At 44.4% G+C, this 19,111-nt stretch overlaps 1 protein-coding gene and 1 long non-coding RNA gene across 6 annotated transcripts in view; one reads left to right on the forward strand and one right to left on the reverse strand.

Moving 5' to 3' along the window:
* ABHD2 (abhydrolase domain containing 2) overlaps positions 1-19,111 on the reverse strand; it is a 118,497-nt gene that overhangs the window by 88,583 nt on the left and 10,803 nt on the right. For 3 of the 4 annotated variants that reach the window (XM_003901360.5, XM_009210891.4, XM_017960910.3), the window contains exon 2: positions 2,382-2,481. The exons of the other annotated variant lie outside the window; for it this stretch is intronic. The gene's annotated coding sequence lies outside the window, so the exon portion shown is untranslated. The remainder of the gene's footprint in view (positions 1-2,381; positions 2,482-19,111) is intronic. 4 annotated transcript variants of the gene reach the window in all.
* Positions 56-17,370, forward strand: LOC108586797. 2 transcript variants are annotated; one of them, XR_001904565.2, is made up of 3 exons: positions 56-198; positions 6,359-6,451; positions 17,341-17,370. It is a non-coding gene; the product is annotated as an uncharacterized LOC108586797 (long non-coding RNA). The 2 variants fall into 2 exon arrangements; XR_004185046.1 differs by lacking the exon at positions 17,341-17,370 and adding an exon at positions 10,202-10,264.

The following is a 19,111-nucleotide window of genomic DNA, read 5'->3' on the forward strand; positions in this document are numbered from 1 at the left end:
GTTTACAAGCACAGTGAGGACAGGTGATGCCCACAACCCTACAGATGCATGGTGGGCTAAGAGACACTGCCAGTGATGGTGTGCCACAGTTCAGATGTTTCCATAGGCTCCTGCCAGGCAGACACCGCCAGCACCTTGCAGCTACTAATCAACTGGCCATAATCCAAATCACAAACAGTGTGAGCATGGATAAACGAGGTACTGTGTTTTCTTTTTATAATCTCACAAGCATTTCTAAGATGAGCAAATCAAAAAATCGAAAAATGCTAAGAACAGTGTTCTTTATCGGGGGGTAAAAATAAGATCAGTCAAAGTGGTGGCAACAGGACCACGAGTAGAACTTTGATTTTTGTTAACAGGTCATCCTTTTGTTTTTTTTTTCCTCTCTGTAGACTTTACCTGAACCTTGTGCCCCAGGTGTGTGTTAAGTGTTGTGTTTACAGCCTTGAACAGAAACCCGGAAAGGACTGCTGGTGCCACCAGGTGTGGTTGTACTGCCTGCTGGCCTCACCCCTTTATTTGCAGAGCAGGCTGAGATAAAGCAACCTCAGTCTGACTCAGCCATCTGCTCCCCAGAGGCTCCCCAGTGCTGGAGTCTGAGTCAGACTCAGCCCAGGTCACAGCAATCCTGGCTCCTAAGGGTTTCAGGTGTGAGAGCTTGGCTAGTTGTTTTTTTTCCCCCCTGTGGAGGCTGACTGTAGCCATTAGTCCAAAATTAGGTTAAAAGTAAACCAAATTGACCACTAGGCCAAAATCTAAAACTGGAGTACAGACAATATATATATGCTTATCTGTCCTTTCCCAAGCTTTCCCAATATTTCATCTTTTGAAGTAACTTCACCTTATATATAACACACGCCCCTCCAAACATAAAACCAAACATCAACAATGACAAAAGCAACAGCAACAAAAATCCAGTATTTTCCTTGCTGCTCGGCAGAAAAACAGAACATCAGCTGTTACCTTAAAAATCAGGGAAACTACAAGCTAACAAAAAAGAGAAAATGGTAACTCTCACAGCCAAGGTAGCTATGGCAACAGCTTCCCCTGGAATGGTTTCAAGTAGCCTCTGCTAACAACAGTCATCATGAGAGCTCTGGTAGCCAGTGCCGGAGACAGGATAGGCAGAACAAAACAATCTCCACCAACTGTGTTTGGGGTATAAGCAACCGAACTTTCCTAAGACCTACAGCAAGTCCAGAAAGGACTCAGAAACCCTTTTCTAAACTCGAGGTCACTTTGGCAGACAACCTCTGGCAGGGATTCCCAGTTCAATAATGAAAGGAAATAAAAGATCACAGCTCCGTCACTAGTCTTCCACCATCAGGGCAAGACAAGGATTTTTTAAAACTTACCTGACGCAATTTCAAATCAAGGCTAGACCATTAATATAAACTCAGCTACACTGAACTTCTGTGAGGAGACAGTTTTCTTAAAACTTAACTTCTGCGCTGGGCACCATGGCTCACGCCTGTAATCGTAGCACTTTGGGAGGCCAAGGTGGGTGGACCACTTGAGGTCAGGAGCTCCAGACCAGCCTGGCCAACAAGGTGAAATCCTGTCTCTACCAAAAATACAAAAATTAGCCAGGTGTGGTGGCACATGCCTGTAATCCCAGCTACTTGGGAGTCTGAGGCAGGAGGATCACTTGAATCCGGAAAGCATAGGTTGCAGTGAGCCAAGATCATGCCACTGCACTACAGCCTGGGGACAAGGGCAAAACTCCATCTCAAAAAAAAAAAACAAAAAAACTTAACTTCTGGTGACACTTCTCCTCACTCCTGGGGTCATATCCCCTGAAAGCTATCTATAAACCCCTAAAACAAGGATCCTTAACTTGGGGTCTGTGGGTTCCCCATGGGATCCTAGGGTCTAAGAGCCCCCTGAAATCACATGAAAGTTTGTGCACATAAGCAGTTTTCTGGGGAGAGAGTTGGCAGCTTTAATCAGATTATCTAAAAAGGGTCTGTGGCCTAAAAAAGTACACAGCACTGCACTAAGATGCCCAATAGGTTTAATCTGTAGCTCCCATTCCTCACCTTGTCCGAACCTGCCACGGATGCCAAACTAAGGCTAAACAAATGTCCAAGATGATGCAGCTTGTTAATATAGGCTTCTAAGTCTCCACATTCTATTAGAGGACCAAAACTAAAATCCACCAGAAATTCTCTGACTATACGCTGGTAATATGGAACTGAACTAGAAGTTCTTCCTCATCACCTTTGTTGGAAAGAGAACAGGGTAATGCAGCAAGTAGTTTCTTGTTGGTTTGGAGTGGACTTACTAAATCAAACAAGTAAGTTCTTTCCTTCCCACTTCTACTCACTGCTTCCTAACATAAGGGGAGGAGAAGCAAAAATAAGAGTCTCAGCAATACATACCAATGTTATTTATTCTTCTCACTGCAAATATGAATTTTCCTTGAAGAGTTGTACAGTTGGGCCGATCAGGTCAGATCTCTTATTCAAACTAACCTAAAAGCTAAAAAGATTGGATGGTGATGTTTTAAAGTTGAAACGTAAGCACAGTCTAAGTTTCTCTGCGTTTAAAGTCTTTAGGGAAAAGACAATTTGGTTAATTAACATGTATGCCACACTCTTGAACGTTTGGCCTTTTTAACAAGCCTGCTGCAAGAAGGCTTTGTGAATCCACCAAGACTGACAGGCTCTCTCTGGTTTCTAGGGCAAGTTTTCTGCTGTGTTCCTCATTTTGGCTAAAGCCAATTCACATTGCTTTGAACCTTTATCTCACAATATAATCTCCAGAAATGCCTAACAGGACAGGTAACATCTCTGTGTGACCAATGAAATCACTTAGCGAGGTTTGAGATCAAGACAGCACAGCCAGTCCCCTCATTTGTTCTCTTCCAAACATACAGCAGGGACAGAAAAAAATATGAGCTGAGAAAAATAATAGGGCACAGATGGGCTCAAAACCAAAGTACCAGAAACAGAACAGGGCCAAAAGCAATGGGTAGGGGATTGCATTGCTTGTAGGGTCTCAGTTCAGACTGGGGCCAGAGGCTGGCTGCTAAGAAGTGCCAGAAGCTAAAAGTGCTCGCTGTGAGATGGGGGACCTGAGCTGAGCCTACTGCAAGAATCTGCTAAAAGATCTATGGCTTCCAAAAAAGCAGAAGCAAAAAGAGAGAACATGGGGGAAACAGCCAATGTTTATGCAGCACTATCTACGTGCTAAGCTCTGTTCTTCAAATTTGACATATGCTAGCTCATTTAATCCTTCCCATACCCTATGAGGTAGATGCTATTATTACCCCATTTTATAGACAAGGTAACTGAGGCATAGGAAGTTTAAGTTACTTGCCCAGTGTCATACAGCTGCGGGGTAGAAAAGCCAGCATTCATATCTGGCCCAAGAGATCCTCCTCTTAATCACCATGCTGTGCTACTTGAAGGCAGGTAAGTAGAGAAAGAGAGAGGCAAGCAAGAAAATGCATGGTGCAGGAGACACACACGAGACACCAGAGACTTGCCCAAAGTCAGACAGCTGTAAACAGCAGAGCTGGGATTCAAGCCCAATTTTTTTTTTCTGATTCTACCACACCAAAATGACTTCAGAAGAAAATCAAAGCCAGTTGAAGGAAAGAATCAATTAACCTTCGGAACAGTCCTGCCTAACTTCCAATTATTATCTGTCCCTATTCTGAGACAAATTAGTCATAGACTAGGCTGTGGTGAGGTAGGCCGGAACAGCAAAGTCTTCAGCCACATGATAGGCCACCTGACCCCACAGGCTTGGCTGTCAAATGAAAAACAGGGCATGGACCTGATCAAAGATCCTAAACTGGCAGTCCATGGGGCAGTGTTGCATTCAGTTGGCATTTAAAAAACAAATTTATTCATTGCCATATTATTAACACCAGGGAATTTCAGATAAAAATCTAGATTTCTGATTTCTCTTGGAAATAAAATCAGAAGATTTGGCAACACAGGGCCAGCATTGTCACACCACAACAATGGACAGAGCTCAGCAGGGCTGCCCCCTTCAGACCCAGCAAGCTCTCTCCAGGTGGCCACAGTCCCCACCACTCCCTATTAGTGGGGTCCTCAACACTGACCCCTGGCCCGCTTTAATCATTTACAGTACCTGAATGGTCCCCGTAAGCATCTGAATATGCAATCTTTGGATAAAAGCATCTAAGGTCCCTTCTAGCCCTGAAAAGGTCTGTGTTGACTGAATATTTGAAAAATATACGATCTATATATATCTATATATATACAGATATATATATAAATAAAAAATTCCTAGAAAAAATGATGGAAAGGCAAGAGTGGCAAAGCTGACAGGATAACAAGATGTAGTGCCTTTTATTTATTGATATTTTCATTGAGGTTTATTTATACCTTAACTCTTTCCACAAACTACTTGAGACAGCTTCAAGATAACACCCTTAGTGAATCTATACACATAGCGAAGGATCTGGAAATGTGTAAGACTGCTAACTGCTTTCTGATAGTAAATGTCCCCTTCATCCTTAGTAGAGAAACCTGGGAAATGTGCCCAGCTGAAAAAAACTACATACCCCCGCTTCCCTTAGCTAGGTGAGTCCATGTAACTAAATTCTGGTCAGCTCTGGAGGGGTTTATCTAATTTCTGGGAAGGCTCCTTAGAGGGCAGGGAGTTCACCCTTTGTCTGCCCTTTTCCCTTCTTGTGTCCCTGGAATGCAGAAAACATGGCTGCAACTCTAACAGCTGTCTCGGGCCCTGAAGTGACCTTGAGGTCTCTCTAGGAGCCCCATTAAGATGACAGCAGGGCAGAGAGACAGAAATCTGAATTCCTGACAACTTAATGGAGCCACCATATCAGATCTAGACTGCCTATCTCAGGACTTCTTTTACATGAGAGAATGAACAGTTGAAGCCACTATGACTTCTAGACTCTTTTACTTGGCAATTTCTAAAGATACAGAAGGAAAACTATGTATTCAAATCTTTATGAATGCTAAAATCACTGGGTTATAAGACTATTGGCAATTTCTTTTTTTCTATTTCCCAAAATTAATGACTACAAATATTTTTATTATTAGAACAAAGCATTAAAATAGTAACTAAGAAAATCTAAGGAGAAATTTTAAAACACTGGAAAGGAAAATATGTATGTCAACATACACAACAATTATGTATGTGATAAAGCTTTAATGCATGTGATTATGCTTTAATTAACTTATCTGAGCTTTCTGTTGGCAGAAAAGGGAAACCCAGTCAGACCTATGGTTTCCAAAATGGAAAGAGAGCTAACATATATTGTGCTCTTCACCCAGTGTCATAACAGATACTCAGTGGAAATAGGGCTTATCTGGCACAGAATTATTAAAAAAAAAATGTGGGACTTTATGTAAGGGGACCTTGAGTGATGTGACAGACAATGTCCTCCCACAACTTTTTTTAAATAGCAAATGCAGTAGAGAATTAATTTCCTCAACCCTCGAAAAATGCCAGGGTTTTAAAATTTAATTCAATTCAGGGAAGGCAATTCTATGAGAGATTATTTATAATTATTGTGGTCCAACTACACAGCCTTGATCCAAGCCTTCATTCAACCTGAAGTCCTGAGGAACAGGTCAGTTCTGCATGTCCCTGGGGACACCTCCTGGAGTTTCAGCAGGCTTAATTAAGTACCTGACTACCTCCAGTGCACCTAGCATTGTGCAGGTTGGCAGTTAAGTAAATTCTCATTTTAACCAGGAGGAAAAGAAATTTATGTTAAGGCTATCTGTACTTTAGAAGCTTAGATGAAAATCAGTCCAGGAAAAAAAAACAATTAAGCAAGGAAGGACTCATGGAGCAGCTAGATCTAGAACCCAGCCTTAGTGAATGAAGTACAGTTGTTCCTCCTTAACTGCAGATTCAACCAACCACTGATGAAAAATTTTGAAAAAAAAGACAACAATAAGGCTGGGTGCGGTGGCTCACGCCTGTAATCCTAGCACTTTGGGAGGCCAAGGCGGGTGGATCACTTGAGACCAGGAGTTCAAGATGAGCCTGGCCAATATGGAGAGACCCTCATCTCTATCAAAAATATTTAAAAATTAGCTGCGTATGGTGGCACGTGCCTGTAATCCCAGGCTGAGGCAGGAGAATCGCTTGAATCTGAGAGGCGGAAGTTGCTACCACCGCACTCCAGCCTGAGTGACAGAGTGAGGCTCTTAAAAAAAAAAAAAAAAAGAGTAAGAGAAAAGATAATATAAAAAGAAAAAAAATTTAAATAAAAGCAATACAGTATAACAATTACTTACATCATTTACTTTGTAATCGATATTATAAGTAATCTAGAGATGATTTAATGTATATAGGAGGATATGCATAGGTTATATGCTAATACTATGCCATTTTATATCAGACTTGATCATCTGTGGGTTTGGTATCTGCACGGGACCTGGAACTGTTTCCCCATGGATATACTGCAACAACTGTATAAAATGTAGAAGCATATGTAAGTATGAGTGTGTGCATGTACAGTGCATATACATAGGTATTAAATGAGGAGTTAAGTAATTTTAGAAGAAAAATTTTCACATTCACTTTATCTTGCTGCATTTTGTTTTATGGTATTCTTTTATCCCCAAGTCTGACTTGTCACAAAATATTAATATTCTGAACTTGTTCTAGATACAGCAAACTCCGATTCCATTGTATTATTTTGTGTGGCCCTCCCCACTTTCCAGGCGGGTGAAATCCAGTTAAAATGAACATCAGGCAGCCTAGATAGGGAAAAGAAGTCACACAGAACAGCTGGAGGGCTGGGTATGTTGCAGATGAAAAGGAAGCTACCCCCACCCCAAACCCAGCTCCACCTCCATGATGGGCTGGGCTTCCTGTGTACCTGCGGCAATCCCTTCTCTGCCGGCTAGCTCACACCTCCCCTGCCATTTTATGAATGGGATTTAGGTGCTGTAAATGGGAGTCAGAATTCCATTTATAGTCTGCATTAACAAAGGAAACCAAGGTGCTGCCAAATGCCCAACATCTAGTCACTAAAGGAACTCGCAGTGTTGCCCCTGGTCTCTAAGATAAGCTTGACTGGTATTTCCACCAGAGGTGAAGGCCTGAGCTGTGTCTCCCACGCCCCTTTCTGCTCTCCCCTGGCTAAGAGCATTATTTTCAGATGGAGGCACAGATAGAGTGAGAAACCGCCACTGCATTGGGAAAAGCTCCAGTCTGGGGGCTCTGAGACCTGGGTCCTAGTGTCTGTTCTGCCCCTTCCTGGCTGATGACCTTGAATCAAGGCACTTAACCTTTTTGGGCCCCAAAGGCCCCATCTGTAAAATGAGAAAGTTATATTAGAAGTAGATGATGCCAAAGGTCTCTTTCAGCTAGAAATGTCTGAGATTCTAGGGATAGAATTGCGGTCCTCGGCTAAAGAGCATAGGAAAAAACTATCGCTGTACTTTGTAACAGAAAATGGCCATTTTCCAGCCTACTTCATAGATGATTACACAGTTCATAAGAACTAACAACCCTCAGGGCCTTTGTTCTTTCTTCAAATAAATTAAACAGTTATATATTTTCTTTTAGCTGTGCCAATAATTTCATCATATTTATTCCACCTGCATGGGATCGTGATGCTTTTAGCCTTGGAACACCAATATTCACTGACAGGACGCAACTTACACTGCGGAAAGAACAAACAAACTGAGCAGAGAGACCCCAAACAAAGGAAACCCTTTATCTGGTGTAGCAAGTTGAATAGTGACCCTCCCCCCAGAATTCATGTCCATCTGAAACCAGTGAATGTGAAGTTATTTGGAATTGGGTCTTTGCAGATGTAATCAAGTTAAGATGGGGTCATACTTGTTGGAGGGGGTCCTAACCCCATGACTGGTGTCCTTGGAAGAAGGGAAATCTGGACACAAAGACACAGATACACAGGGAAGGAGGCCACATGAAGATGGAAGTGGAGACTGGAGCCACGTATCTACAGCAAGCAATGCCAAGGATGACTGGCAACCATCAGAAGTGAGGAGACAGGCGGGGAATAGTCTTGCCTTCAGAGCCTAAGGAAGGAACCAACCTTGCAACACCTGTTTTCAAACTTCCAGCTTCTAGAATGGTGAGAGAATATGCCCAAATTACCTCTCATGACTCAGGAGTTCCACGCTCCTGTCCTTAGTGGCTGAAGGGACTGTTTGCCACATCCTTCTGAAAGGCCCCTTGTTACTCAGACAAGCTCCAATCAATTCAGATGATAGCTAACTGACATGAACACCCTCAGATGACTCGTTGACATAATACAAATTGCATTCTGTGAATAAATACTTATTGGCTTGGCTTCTTTGCCTCTGTGATTCAGCTGTCAGAACCATCCTTTCCTTTCCTCTTAGCTATCAGCAAAGTGAGGGAGCTCAGAGGACACAGACATCTGGGGGAGGGGGAGATCTCTCTTCCTTGCAACCCAAAAGGACCTAACATAACAAGCTTTGATACTTATGGGTCCTAAGGCAAATACCTCTCAAAGAAAACCAAGCCAAACCCCTAAAGGATTTCTCTGTTCCAATTCCATCTAGTTGAAGATGTAAATTTCATTTAGGGTCCAGTCCTGCAGTGAGACAGCCAGTGCCAAATCCAGCTACAGTGTTTGTCCTGGGGCAAGTTCCTTAATCCCTCTGAACCCCATCTGTAAACTGAACATGTTAATACATAAAGAGCATTTTAAAACAATGCCTGGCATACAGTACTACTGTATTCGCTATTACCATCTCCACTATTAAACTTTCCTCCATTTTGCCTCAGTAAACAACCTAAGTTGACAGAAATGACCACAAAACATACTCCTTCCTAACTGACATACAGGTCTCATTAGCAGTGAACTCACGGGCCCCAGTTGGCTGCTTGGGCCTCCTCAATGAGTTTAGAGTGTCCCGCTGGCCGAGGGCCGCAGTGGCTCAAGCCTGTAATCCCCAGCTTTGCAGGAGGCCGAGGTGAAGTGAGATCACCAAGATCAGAATCCAGAGACCATCCTGCCAGTGAAACCCTGTCTCACAAAAAATACAAAAACTAGCAGAGGAGTGAGTGGGGCGCCTATAATCAGCTACTTAGGAGGCTGAGGCAGGAGGAAGTCGCGTAAACCAGGGCTGAGCTTACAGTGAAACTGAGATCAGCCTGCATAACCTAAAGGCTGACAGAGACTCGTCTCAAAAAAAAGTCAATCCCAGGGACATGCTCTTGTTGGGAGGACTAACTACAAAACAGGACCACATTATCTTTAAAATGAGACCATGGGGCTTATTAAAATTACTGGAAGGCTGGGCATGGTGGCTCAGCCTGTCCAGCACTTTGGGAGGCTGAGGCTGAGTAGGATCCCGCAGGTAAGGGATTGAGACCATCTACCTAACAGGTGACATCTCTACTAAAAAATACTAAAAATATGCTTGGTAATTGAGTAGAGAGCCTGTAGTCCCAGCTGCTTTCGGGAGGCTGAAAACTGAGAATGGTGTAAAACCCGGGGAGGCGGAGTTTGTGAGCTGAGATCACGGCCACTGCACTCCCAGCCTGTGACCTGTGAGACTCTGTCTCAAGAGAAAATAAATAAATAAATAAATTACTGGATAATAAGTGGTGATGATCATGTCCCATAAACAGTTCCAAGATGCATTGTTCTTGTTTTCTGTGCTAAAATGCATCCTTGGCAGTGCACAGCTGGAACCCCTCCTCCTGACACCACCCTGCTCCTGCTGAGGGGCTTCTCCTGCCCATGGAAAGGCTACCCATTCCTCCCTGCAGGTAAAAATCCCCTCTTGCCTAGCCTGGCTCTCCCAGCAAACTGTAATGCCCTGAGATAAAACTTTGTCCCCCAAAGTACCCTGTGAGGGTGTCAGGATACGGATAGCAGAAGGCCACAGCACATTGCCCCAAAAACATGGTTTGTTTCCATCCCATGTCATCCTGATTTTTTGGCCTCTTTGGTGGCAACTTAGGTAAAAGTACAACCCCATCTTAAATTGATTACATCTGCAAAGACCCAATTTCCAAATAAGGTCACATTCACTGGTTTCAGATGGACATAAATTTTGGCGGGTCACTACTGAACTTGCTACACCAGATAAAAGTGGTCAACCTTAAATGTGGGCAACATGTTACCCTTGGAGAGAAAGTAAGGAGGAAATGGGCCACCTTCTCCCCACTTTATCTGCCATTTAACTAAAGAAGTCAGAGCCATCATAGGGTGAAAAAAGCCATTTTGCAGGGACAAGAACAAGCCCAGATGATTTGGGGGAGAAGGCCCAGCCATCCCCATCTGAGTTGTGCCTTTGTGTCCTCTGAGTCACTGCCACCGGATAGGAGAGCCTCAGAGCACAGCCAGGAGGCTTCGGGAACTGCACAGCCTGGCGACTGGGCCCTGTTCTCACTCTGGGTAAGGTCTGATGAGGTGAGTGAACACCTTAGCCAGCAGCTCACCAGATCCACCTTTCAGCAAATCAGTGTTGGTCTAGGCCCGCATGTCCTCCCACAGAGGGTTCTGTGGGACGGAGTCTTCACAGTGCTCAAAAACTCTGGGTTTGTTTGTTTTTGAGATGGAGTTTCGCTCTTGTTGCCCAACCTGGAGTGCAATGGCACAATCTCAGGTCACTGCAACCTCTGCCTCCTGGGTTCAAGCCTCCGGAGGAGCTAGGATTACAGGCGGGTGCCACCATGCCTGGCTAGTTTTTTGTATTTTTAGTAGAAACGGGGTTTCACCATGTTAGCCAGGCTGGTCTCGAACTCCTGACCTCAGGTGATCCACCCGCCTCAGCCTCCCAAAGTGCTGGAACTACAAGTGTGAGCCACTGCACCTGACCAATACTCTGGGTTTTAAAAGATCCCCTCTCGGCTGGGCACAGTGGCTTACATCTATAATCCTAGCCATTTGGGAGGCCAAGGAGGGCGGATCGCTTGAGCCCAGGAGTTCAAGGCTAGCCTGTGTGACCTGGAGAAACTCTGTCTCTATTGTTTGAAAGAAAAAAAAAAAGACCTCCTCACACCACCACCACCTCAAGCCAGAAGGGATGGGAAAGCCCTGGAAACAATAGGGCCAATCCTGTTTTCCAGAGATGCTGAGAAACACTGATTTTTGAACATTAACTAACTCAAGCCAGGGACTGCCCTGAAAGGGTGGGAGTGGGTTACCATAACAAGGAAGGATAAAGCCCCTGGTTGATCCAGTTCATCTCTTACAAACCAGGTCCTACAAGGTGAAGGGATCATCAAGTCACACACAATTTGGTAGAAGACAATTGGAGGGATTGACAGATAATTAAATGTATTTAAGGCAAGGTTGCCCTCTGTTGTATTCAACATAAGACCTTGAAATTGTCTTTCTGTGCAAACCTACTCATGTGATAACAGTTTTATTTAGTCATATTTCTTCCACAAAGTCATAAGGTCACAGACTCAATCTGCTGGAATTTCAGAAAATAGTCTACAAGTTCTCAGGGGGAGTAAAGTTACCCAATGCAGGAAAACGTGAACCTCACAGTTAAATGTCAGGAATGGCTACTAACCCATGAGCTTCCACAAAGAAAGTTACCAAACTGAAAATGTCTGAAGACTGAGTCACCAGTTAAACAGGAACATTTAATTGGGCACTTTTATGTGCCCTTACTAAAATACTGAATGGAAGCTGGCCTCTCCCACTAGCAAATAACCCTGCTGAAAGAATAGTACTGTCTACGAGAGAACGAATGGGTAAAGCACTTAGTAAAATCACAGGCAAAATTGTTTTCTCTTCCACTGAGAAACCATGAATCCATACCTGAGAACAAACAAAAAAATCTTAAGCCAGGTATTTCCTCTAGGGAGATTCTAGATTTTCCAAGAGAACAGGCACTTGAATTGTGAGATTTATCCTAAACATATTTTTAAAAATCGATACCATAATTAAATTCTGTAATATCAAAACCAAAATTCCAGTTTACCAGAACCCAATGAGCTCAAGTGCCTACTTTACTGGAATTTTTAAGAGAAGGATAAAACTAAAGAAGAGGGCATCTCCAGATTGATTGTCCTGGGCACCATACAGATGCCACCCACTTTTCTATGTCTGGAAATAAGTTTCCAGAAGGAGGAAATGGAGATAGGGGTGGGAGGGCAAGACCCAGCGCCTGGCACAGCCGTTGCCTGAAGAACCACTCACCCCATGGAACTCCCTAAGGCAGGCAAAGAAGAAAGTTTCACCCAGACCTGCAACAGAAAAGGACGTACAGCTACTCTCAGTTAATGAGAAAATAAAAATAACTAGGACTCCTCGTTCCTGAGTGTTCTGGTTTACCAAGGCTCCCAGTGCCCCCAATGCCTGGCTAATACACACTGTAGGGCCCGTAATGAGAGCATTAACACGTGCAGCCCATTATCACTCTGACAGTCTTGCATTTCACCATGGCAGGCATCTGTGAGGAAACCCGACCAATGACCAATGGGCCAAGCTCCTCTCCTTCCCTGCCAAAGGAGAGACTTGCTCGGCACGCTCACCCCAACTGGGCAAAGCTGAGGTCACTCGCCCATCCATCTGTTTCAGCTGTGTGGCTCTCTGATGCTGAATTCTGCCACCTGGGAGCAACAGCACCCCTCAGGGCTTGGCCACCAGACCCTGTTACACAGGGATAGACAGCAGGAAAAGCTCTGTGCTCCTTGCCCTCCAAGACCAAGAGAAGGTTCTGGGGGCAATAGTACATGGTGTGCACAGCATTTTGAAGCATGCTTTACTTATTTCTGTTTTATAAATACCTCGGACGCTGTGAGCAGAAACAGGATCGCCTGCCAGTTTAGAGCAGAAGGCCTGAAGGTCACGTGGATTCCTTTGTGACCAAGTCTTAGGAGACAAATGCTACCAGCTAAATCCAGATAAATATGAAGGGCTGATTTGTGCCTGACATGAAGAAGGGATACTGTGAGACAGGCGCCTATCTGCTGCTGCACACGCCAGCCTAACGCTGGGCCTCCAGGGAGCCCTGCCCAGCTTCCGCCATCAGTCCTGCTGATTATGAGAGCTAAAGAGCTTTGCCCCCACTTGTAGGTCACAACCCAAGTGGAAAGACCCAGAGATTCTGGATTCTGGATGTGAGAGGAGGGAGAGGATCCCATTTGTGTCTCTACACTACTTGTCTCCAGTGGCATCTGGAGTTATCCCACCCCCTACCCTCTCTGAACATTCTGTGCGGTACAGCTCTGGGCAGGTCACTTGCACTTTTGGAGGATTTTGAGGCCTAGCTTAGGAGTCCATGTGATATAACTGAATGACACAGGGATGAAGGTTTTAGAACCAGAGGACCTGCATTTGATTCCAGATTCTGCCAAGTGACCTTGGGTGAATGATCTAAACATTACAAAGATTTGCTTTTTCTTCTATAAAATGGGGTAAGGGAGGTTACATTACATGTTACTGAAGGAAAGAAGTTGATGAAATTCTGTAGGCTAAAAAAATGACTTATAATGATAAATTATGCACAGATATCCTCATGATAAGGTTTGTAAAATGTTTTCAGCTCTTTAGCAGAAAGCTGCTTTATTAAATATTTCAAGATTAGAAAAATGTTAGTTTTAAAGCAACTGCTAAGGAATTATAACACATGAGGAGCATGAGAATTGGTCCCCAAGTAGTCCTGAGCTTGGCTTTATCACATCTTTGCATTGAGGATACTGAACGATCTAAAAACTAACATCTCGAAAGGAAGCCCTCTGGGTTGTTACATTTTAGGGTATTAGCTCAGTGGATTGCTTTTTCAAGTAAAGAGTCAGAAATAAGTTCATGCCCTCACATGTTCCTCTCTCCCGTCCGTCCACCACAAACGCTCCACACTGTTGTTCCAGGCCTCACTCCTCCTGCCTACCACTCCGGAAGTAAGTTTTCTCAGCCTTCTTTAAAGCCCAAGGGCAATCCCACCTGCCACCCCCAGCCCACCAGCAGCCTTCTTCCTTTGGTTTTTGTGCAAACGTTGCCTGCATCAGGCAGGCATTTGCTCCGAGTCCACCTCTAGTCCACCTAAAATATACTCTACACTACAGAGCAGGAGTGCCCACATGAAGCAGATAGCTACGCCACTCACTCCTCAGGAGCTCTTCCTCCGCTGGGCTTTTCCAATACATTCGTCTTGCTTCCTCATCAGTTTCCTGGGAGGCAAGGAACTGGCCATCAAGGAAGATGGTTTCATAAAAACTGGCAGAAATATTTCTCTGAGATTAGGAAAGACAATTACCCCACTTACCAAAAATTTATTCACTGGCATAAGTAGGGAGCACCCTCATGGATAAAGCAGTGGCTTGCAAATGAAGAGGACAGAACCTGCTGAAAAGGCATCAATACCACTGGGAGGGATGTTCTGCAAACTACGCCCTCCTGACATTCCACCTCACTCCCCACAGGGACCAAAGACATCACTCTAACCTCTGTAGGGGCTATGAAAGAAGTATAATACACAGCATCCATAAAACAATTGGAAAATAGTACAACAAATCTGTATATAATGAAGTACTAAACTCTGAAGTACCAACTATAAATACTGGAGGAATTCAAATGAAGGAGGCAGAAAGAAGAAGGAGGTGGACCCAAAGCTGGGAACCACTGGAAGAGATGGAACAGAAGAGAAGGTGAGATGGAGGGGTGGATGCAGACGTCAGGCTAGGCTCACAGTTGAGCCAAGGCCCGAGAATGCTGGGCAGTCAGGAAATGGGCAGACGGGACAAGAGGGATGTGTTTCGGAGCAGTGGCAGTGAGTCATTATGGAATGAAGCTTCAGTGCTTTACTTACAAGGGGAATTCCAGACATCAGCCTGGAAAATGCCACACAGGTGCTGCCTCGGCTGTGTGCGTAGGGCTGTGCACTGTTGTTCATGTGAGGCCACAGGTGTGAGAAGCATTTACTTGGCTACATGTAACCTGACCCATGGCGATGTTGGACAAGCACTGACGTTCACTATTCGAGCCCCACTGCAAGCCCTTGATGGCATCTAACTAGTTTTGTACAACCTGCTGAACCATACAAGGATATTCACTGGGTGCCCATCCCCTCCAGGCCCTAAACATCATACTATTTCTCAACTTCACACTATGTAACCACCTTTTCATAACTAGAACATTTGCTAGTCTCATCTCTACATAAAAGTGATGATTCATATCTCTTTCTTCTCTGTTGGGAGTTCTGATCTACGCACTTATAATTCAATCCTGTTTAAATTCTACACAAATTTAAATTTAGGGTGTTAAGTACATAGTGGACACCGTAAATATTTACTAATTGACTAAGTCTGTGGCATTAGCCTAAAGCATCATCATTGTGGTTCTCTGAACAGAAGTTTCTTACCAGATTATTACATTAGGCGGAGAGGTACAGGCCTTTATGAGTCATCGCCACGCCACTGTACATCAGGAGAGAAAGCTGACTGTGGCCTGGGCTGTCAGCAGCTTTTGGATATTTAAAGAACATCTCAAAGTTCAAGCAAATAATTATCCATCCAAAAATGAGAGTTTTCACTTTCCACTGCTCAGAGGAGTTACTGTCCCAGGACATATTTCTTTCACACTTTCCCCTTTTGTCTTAAGAACATCTCACTGGGCTCAAAGATCTACTCCAGAAACTGTTGTCTCACAAATAAAGAAATACATTCAAAGCTAAAACAGGATGTTGGAGGTAGCAGAAGAAAGGAAAGGCCCGCAAACAGAAGGCAGATGGAAATCTACCCATTGATTGTTGACATTCAGTTAAATACTGAAATACCATTAGAAGACTCATGATTTCTGCTATTCTCTCCAAAACATACAATGCAACAAAATTGTCTATGGTATTTTCCAACTGACATGAGCTTATTTGGTCCAGAAAATATAAAACAGAATACAATTAACTGTAGTTTAACCTAGATTAAGAGGTTGGTGAAATTATAAAATAAGGTTCATTTTTTTTTTTTTTTTTTTTTTTTTTTTGAGATGGAGTCTTGCGCTGTTGCCCGGGCTGGAGTGCAATGGCACATCTTGGCTCACTGCAACATCTGCCTCCTGGGTTCCAGCGATTCTCCTGCCTCAGCCTCCCGAGTAGCTGGGATTACAGGTGCCCGCCACCACAACTGGCTAATTTTTTGTATTTTTAGTAGAGACGGGGTTTCACTATGTTGGCCAGGCTGGTCTCGAACTCCTGACCTCGTGATCCACCCACCTCAGCCTCCCAAAGTGCTGGGATTACAGGCGTGAGCCACTTTGCCTGGCCAATAAAGTTCCTTTTCAACATCTAAGGAAAATAGAAAAATATTTCTACAAAGATTTCTGCTTCATTGAGATGCTTTCTGTAGATGTGCATTGGGGGTGGGGTAGAGAGGCTACTTGCAGGGTTTGGAGACAGACAGATTTGACCTGAACTGCAGTTACACTACTTACTAGTTGTGTGACTTCGGGCAAATGGGAGGATCACTTGAGCACAGGAGATTGAGGCTACAGTGAGCTATGATTGCACTATTGCACTCCAGCCTAGGCGACAGAGTAAGACCCTGTCTCTTTAAAAAAAAAAAAAAAATTAACAACACAATGTGTGTGCTCACCAGAGAAGATAAAGGAGAGACTTCATTCACCAAGGCTGGAAGATCCCAGTATAGAGCCAGATGTCTGGGTCCTCAAGCCTGGTTAGTCTGGTCTTGACTTGCCTGTGAGCAATCATGACCAATGCTAATTTAAATGACTTCTACAGGTAACATATGGATCACACATATGTTCCTTCTCCCATTCTAGGCAATAAGCTCCTCTACTGACCGCCCAGACAAAATATTAAATCTGTGAACCATAAGTTAGGGTAAAGACTCTCATCCTAGGATCTAGTATTGTTCTTTGGCTCTGATACTGTTATCTTTAAATCACTGTATCTTTATTATTTATTTATTTATTCTTTGAGACAGGGTCTTGCTCTGCTGCCCAGGCTGGAGGGCAGTGGCATGATCTTGGCTCACTGCAACCTCCACCCCCCAGGTTCAAGCAATTCTGTTCTCATGCCTCAGCCTCCCGAGTAGCTGGGACCACAGGTGTGCACTACCATGCCTAGCTTAGTTTTATATTTTTCACCATGTTGGCCAGGATGGTCTTGAACTCCTGGCCTCAAGTGATCCACTTGCCTCGGCCTCCCAAAGTGTTGGGATTACGGGTATGAGCTACTGTACCCAGCCTTTTATTTATTTATTTATTTATTTATTTAATTTACAGAGACAAGGTCTTGCTCTGTTACCCAGGCTGGAGGGCAGTGGTGCAATCATAGCTCAGTGCAAACCTGAACTCCTGGGCTCAAGTGATCTTCCTGCCTTAGCTTCCCGAGTAGCTGGGACTGCAGGTATGTGCCACCACACCTGGCTAATTAAAATTTTTTGTTGTTGTTGCAGAGATGGAGTCTCACTATGTTTTCCAGGCTGGTCTCCAACTACTGGCCTCAAGTGATCGTCCCACCTTAGCCTCCCACTGTGCTGGAATTATACAGGTATGAGCCACTGAGCCTGGCCAAATCATAACTTTAAATGAAGGAACAAAGCTAGATGATAAGAAAATGTTCTATTTGTGTAGCTCTATCATTTATAAAGTATTTGTGATTTTAATACATTACCTCATTTACTCCTCAAACATGTCACAGAATGCATTTGTGTTGACAGTAAAGACTGAAATGCCTAATTTACTGACAAAGTGCATCCTCAGACATTACCTCATTTGGTACTCACAACTGCTGTGAGTTAATATTAGTGCAAGCAAGGAAACTGAGGCCCAGGGGCCCTCCCTGTGCCAGGCCCTGGTAAGGCTCTAGGAATACAGAGAAGCAAGGCACCCATCCATCTTATAAGCTGTTTGCATTCTAATCACTTCAGCCTTGATATTTCAGCCTTACAGAAGCTCCATAAGGCCTCTCTGCTCAACCATAAGAGACTTTTTTTTTTTTTTTTTTGAGACGGAGTCTCGCTCTGTCGCCCAGGCTGGAGTGCAGTGGCCGGATCTCGGCTCACTGCAAGCTCCGCCTCCCGGGTTCACGCCATTCTCCTGCCTCAGCCTCCCGAGTAGCTGGGACTACAGGCGCCCGCCACCTCGCCCGGCTAGTTTTTTGTATTTTTTAGTAGAGACGGGGTTTCACCGTGTTAGCCAGGATGGTCTCAATCTCCTGACCTCGTGATCCACCCGCCTCGGCCTCCCAAAGTGCTGGGATTACAGGCTTGAGCCACCACGCCCGGCCAAACCATAAGAGACTTAAAGAAATCTGCATTCGGTCGGGTGTGGTGGCTCACGCCTGTAGTCCCAGCACTTTGGGAGGCCGAGGCGGGCGGATCACGAGGTCAGCAGATCGAGACCATCCTGGCGAACACAGTGAAACCGCATCTCTACTGAAAATACAAAAAAATTAGCCGGGCGTGGTGGCGGGCGCCTGTAGTCCCAGCTTCTAGGGAGGCTGAGGCAGGAGAATGGCGTGAACCTGGGAGGTGACGGAGCTTGCAGTGAGCGGAGATCGCACCACTGCACTCCAGCCTGGGCGACAGAGCAAGACTCTGTCTCAAAAAAAACAAAAACAAAAGAAACCTGCATTCCTCTTATAAGCTCTTTTGTGGCAAAGTGCTGATTTCTCTTGCGATTTCAGTGCAACATCCAGAATTTCTACGTAGAGTCAATAAATAGACTGATGGGTGATATTAATGATAGATGGAGGGAAAGGAACTATGTTTTCTAAATTGGGAAAAACATCCTTGGCTATAATCTACTTGGCATTTTCCATCATCCCACTATTTAGAAGGTACATTTGTCAACATCATTGACAAGAATGAGCAAGCACTTTATTAACATGATCAGAATAGAGGAGAGAACTGCAGCCAGGATATTTGGAACCTGAGAAGCTAATGTCTACAGTGTGAATACAGGTCAGGCCACACAAGGAGCTGGAAGGGGTTGGAAGCTCAGCTAGCACTGTGGAAAGCCTCCTCTATGGCCCATAGTGGGGCACAGGGTGTTCAGGCCCCAGGGAAACTCCTCAGGGCAGAGTGTCTGGCACAGCATCCAGCAGAGAAAGCTCAATAAATGCCTGCTGAATTCTGAATTTTTCTCATTCTCTGAATGAGAAAAAAGAACATTTCCCAGCTGTGAGGACTCTAGCACAATCACATAATCCTAGGAATATTGTAT

This window comes from Papio anubis, chromosome 7, assembly GCF_008728515.1.
Source record: "Papio anubis isolate 15944 chromosome 7, Panubis1.0, whole genome shotgun sequence".
NCBI classification, from domain to species: domain Eukaryota; kingdom Metazoa; phylum Chordata; class Mammalia; order Primates; family Cercopithecidae; genus Papio; species Papio anubis.